Source organism: Schistocerca gregaria, unplaced genomic scaffold (genome assembly GCF_023897955.1).
Source record: "Schistocerca gregaria isolate iqSchGreg1 unplaced genomic scaffold, iqSchGreg1.2 ptg000472l, whole genome shotgun sequence".
Classification (NCBI taxonomy): Eukaryota; Metazoa; Arthropoda; class Insecta; order Orthoptera; family Acrididae; genus Schistocerca; species Schistocerca gregaria.
The window spans coordinates 55,001-60,000 of record NW_026061885.1 but is presented as its reverse complement, the minus strand read 5'-3'; the positions used below and the strand labels follow the sequence as shown (position 1 = coordinate 60,000).

The window sequence follows — 5,000 nt, the reverse complement described above, 5'->3', positions numbered from 1 at the left end:
TTTTGATCTAATAAAAGCGTCCCTTCCATCTCTGGTCGGGACTCTGTTTGCATGTATTAGCTCTAGAATTACCACAGTTATCCAAGTAACGTGGGTACGATCTAAGGAACCATAACTGATTTAATGAGCCATTCGCGGTTTCACCTTAATGCGGCTTGTACTGAGACATGCATGGCTTAATCTTTGAGACAAGCATATGACTACTGGCAGGATCAACCAGGGAGCTGCGTCAACTAGAGCTGAGCAGCCGGCCGCCCGGGAGTGTGTCCCGGGGGCCCGCGCGAACACGCAAGCGTCCGCTCAATTATTCTGCAAACAGGAGGAGGCCGAGCTCCCCTGCACGATACACCTCGAAACCCTCTCAGGTCCCGGCGGCGCGCAGCGCCGTCCTAGGTACTTGGTCGGTTTCGAGAGAGGCGCAATCGCCCGGAGTTAGGCGAGTAGACGGTTTTAGTGCGAACACCCTTGCTCCCAACTGAGCTTGCCGCTGCCGACAGAGGCCCGGGAGCGTGCTGTCGTGGCATTGCCGGCGGGAGACAACACGCGCCACCTATGGTGACCGGCAGCTCCAACGCCAGCGCCACACAAGGGCAAAGCCCCACTTGGGTGCAGAAGCGAACTCTCCCAGCACAGCGCACGCGCCAACACGTCCGCACAACTGCGATACAAACCACCTGCGAGAACCGCTGGGGCGACCGAGCAGCAGACGGCGTCGCGGCGCCGAGTGCCAGGCGGCGGCGCATCCTCAACGCACACAGTCCTCAATCAGACCAGCACACTGCAGATGTCCACCGCGCTTCGCACCGGGCTCGGCTGAACCAACTTTGGCCGCCAGGCGCCGCGTGCAGGGTGCGCCGCAGCGTAGCTGCGCCGCCTGCCGAGCCCGTCGGCTGGCGCTCCTGCCACTCGGCGCCCCCCACCAGCCGCCTGTTGCGCGTGCGCCCACGCAGCGCGCGGCCAACACGCCGGGCGGCCCCCCTTCACCGGCCGGGAACAGTCCCACCAAGCCACCGCCGCGTATCGCTTCATACCCACATGGGCCTAGTCACGTGTGTGGATGTGGCGGGTACCGCTGAAACAACCGGTTAATAGCTGTACCGATCGTCGCCATCACAGATTCACCTCCAGCGTGAACAACCGCTCAACAACGGATTTCCAGTTCATTTGCGTATCTTGGGCAGTAAACGTAGATGTCCACCTACATTTGCGAATTCAACAATTCTTGCATGCCAGGATGTCATGTGTCACGACACGCTACATCAGACCACATACACACTGCGACATGTGCAGAAGAGAACACGTGGAAGGTGGCCCGCGCACGTATGCGATGTCCCTTCCGCGATCCACTGTCAACCGGCATCTGCGGCATGTCCCAGATATGGAACGCGGTCCACCAGGGTAGCACTTTGTGTGAGGCAATACGACAAAGTCGGAATACACGCGTCACTACATCACACGGCTCACGCTGACCTGACCTGACTCACCGCACCACCACCCCCAGCGACCCAGGGTGACATACAATGCGTTCGTACGTTCCTCCCACACGCCTCTACGGCGTACCACAGTGCAACCTAGCTGTTATTGGGAGACGAGACAAGTAGCATCGAGCACAACATATGGAAATTGAGATTCGACACCGTTGGGCACAGCCAGCGTACGGTCACACGTATCACACTACTTCACTCTGTACGTAACTACCGATGATCGGTACAGCGTGTGGGTTACGCGTACGACATCAGCGGACAATGGACACAGACCATACCACGACGTACACTGAGGGCGTCGACATCTGAACGCAACTGAACAGCTGCGAGGCTCATTTAACACTCAAACGCCAGACCGACCAGCTTGAGAGGACGGAGACACAAAGAGAGGGGCAGAGGGGGGGGGGGGGGGCGATATAGTCCTATTGCAGTACAATTGACAGTGGATAGCGGGAATATGTGGAAAGTAAGCAACACTCGCAAGACATCTACATGAGGATAACAACGACACCAGAGATTCCGAGCAGTGAACTATGTTAGGCAAAGGGACAACGTGGGTTAGGTTAAGGGACAACGTGGGTTAGGTTAAGGGACAACGTGGGTTAGGTTAAGGGACAACGTGGGTTAGGTTAAGGGACAACGTGGGTTAGGTTAAGGGACAACGTGGGTTAGGTTAAGGGACAACGTGGGTTAGGTTAAGGGACAACGTGGGTTAGGTTAAGGGACAACGTGGGTTAGGTTAAGGGACAACGTGGGTTAGGTTAAGGGACAACGTGGGTTAGGTTAAGGGACAACGTGGGTTAGGTTAAGGGACAACGTGGGTTAGGTTAAGGGACAACGTGGGTTAGGTTAAGGGACAACGTGGGTTAGGTTAAGGGACAACGTGGGTTAGGTTAAGGGACAACGTGGGTTAGGTTAAGGGACAACGTGGGTTAGGTTAAGGGACAACGTGGGTTAGGTTAAGGGACAACGTGGGTTAGGTTAAGGGACAACGTGGGTTAGGTTAAGGGACAACGTGGGTTACGTTAAGGGACAACGTGGGTTACGTTAAGGGACAACGTGGGTTACGTTAAGGGACAACGTGGGTTACGTTAAGGGACAACGTGGGTTACGTTAAGGGACAACGTGGGTTACGTTAAGGGACAACGTGGGTTAGGTTAAGGGACAACGTGGGTTAGGTTAAGGGACAACGTGGGTTAGGTTAAGGGACAACGTGGGTTAGGTTAAGGGACAACGTGGGTTAGGTTAAGGGACAACGTGGGTTAGGTTAAGGGACAACGTGGGTTAGGTTAAGGGACAACGTGGGTTAGGTTAAGGGACAACGTGGGTTAGGTTAAGGGACAACGTGGGTTAGGTTAAGGGACAACGTGGGTTAGGTTAAGGGACAACGTGGGTTAGGTTAAGGGACAACGTGGGTTAGGTTAAGGGACAACGTGGGTTAGGTTAAGGGACAACGTGGGTTAGGTTAAGGGACAACGTGGGTTAGGTTAAGGGACAACGTGGGTTAGGTTAAGGGACAACGTGGGTTAGGTTAAGGGACAACGTGGGTTACGTTAAGGGACAACGTGGGTTACGTTAAGGGACAACGTGGGTTACGTTAAGGGACAACGTGGGTTACGTTAAGGGACAACGTGGGTTACGTTAAGGGACAACGTGGGTTACGTTAAGGGACAACGTGGGTTAGGTTAAGGGACAACGTGGGTTAGGTTAAGGGACAACGTGGGTTAGGTTAAGGGACAACGTGGGTTAGGTTAAGGGACAACGTGGGTTAGGTTAAGGGACAACGTGGGTTAGGTTAAGGGACAAATTGAGTTAGGTTAAGGGACAAATTGAGTTAGGTTAAGGGACAAATTGAGTTAGGTTAAGGGACAAATTGAGTTAGGTTAAGGGACAAATTGAGTTAGGTTAAGGGACAAATTGAGTTAGGTTAAGGGACAAATTGAGTTAGGTTAAGGGACAAATTGAGTTAGGTTAAGGGACAAATTGAGTTAGGTTAAGGGACAAATTGAGTTAGGTTAAGGGACAAATTGAGTTAGGTTAAGGGACAAATTGAGTTAGGTTAAGGGACAAATTGAGTTAGGTTAAGGGACAAATTGAGTTAGGTTAAGGGACAAATTGAGTTAGGTTAAGGGACAAATTGAGTTAGGTTAAGGGATAATCTGGTACAACCACAGTTAGGTTAAGCGATAATCTGGTACAGCCACAGTTAGGTTAAGCGATAATCTGGTACAGCCACAGTTAGGTTAAGCGATAATCTGGTACAGCCACAGTTAGGTTAAGCGATAATCTGGTACAGCCACAGTTAGGTTAAGCGATAATCTGGTACAGCCACAGTTAGGTTAAGCGATAATCTGGTACAGCCACAGTTAGGTTAAGCGATAATCTGGTACAGCCACAGTTAGGTTAAGCGATAATCTGGTACAGCCACAGTTAGGTTAAGCGATAATCTGGTACAGCCACAGTTAGGTTAAGCGATAATCTGGTACAGCCACAGTTAGGTTAAGCGATAATCTGGTACAGCCACAGTTAGGTTAAGCGATAATCTGGTACAGCCACAGTTAGGTTAAGCGATAATCTGGTACAGCCACAGTTAGGTTAAGCGATAATCTGGTACAGCCACAGTTAGGTTAAGCGATAATCTGGTACAGCCACAGTTAGGTTAAGCGATAATCTGGTACAGCCACAGTTAGGTTAAGCGATAATCTGGTACAGCCACAGTTAGGTTAAGCGATAAAGTTGGTTAAATTCGGTATTGTGTGGGAAGGGGGCAGAGAGAGAGTGGGGGGGGGGGGGGTGGATAGTTGTGGCAGTACGCGGATGCCTGAGTCACCGTCAGATATGTCACGTCGGTTCGATGCTTGTAGCAAGAGGCTGGCGGGTCTGTGTCTCTCACTTCTGCAATTTTTCATGTGGTATAACACGAGGGCGGGGGGGTGATATTTGGTGCCCCTCTGTGTAGGATGTGTGTTGGTGGTGTTGGTTTATCTGAGCAATGGTAGTTGTCGGAGGAGTGGGGTATTGTGCTTTTATAGGTGGACCTACTGCTCTGGTTATCATAGTGTCGACGGTGCAATGTGGCAGAGAGGATGCACTCGACATTGTCGCATTCCAGATGTTTACGTATTGTGTGTCTCCGTTGCAGGCCGAGAGTGGTGCATGTTCGAGTGTGTGGCTGACGTGCGATTCACGTTGTGTGCCCAGTCTTACAGCACGTATAGGGACATTCGCATAAATCATCTATATGTGGCCTTGCATCATTTACTAAGCAGTGCCGTGAGACGACCGAACTATTAGGAAAGTACTGATGTACCGCATAATGTTTACCTTCCACCACACGGCGAGTATCGACTCTGCCCAGCGTTGCCACCGCAGGCAGCGGTCACCGTCACCATTGTGCGGCGGAACGGAACATCTATATCCTCAGAGGGGCACTCTTTGCCGCCGGGCGTCAGGTCTCGCGGCCTGCCGGCCAGCGCCCATGACGAACTTACTGCATGTATAGGGACAGCGGGAATT

General features: G+C 52.1%; 1 non-coding gene across 1 annotated transcript in view; it reads right to left on the bottom strand.

Annotated features, from left to right (window-relative positions):
* The window catches only part of LOC126313285 (small subunit ribosomal RNA), a 1,893-nt gene extending 1,670 nt beyond the window's left edge, over positions 1 to 223 (bottom strand). Inside the window, exon 1 of the ribosomal RNA XR_007555091.1 lies at positions 1 to 223. This exon is cut by the window's left edge and continues 1,670 nt beyond it. This is a non-coding gene — a ribosomal RNA (small subunit ribosomal RNA).
* Between the last annotated feature and the right edge of the window lie 4,777 nt (positions 224 to 5,000).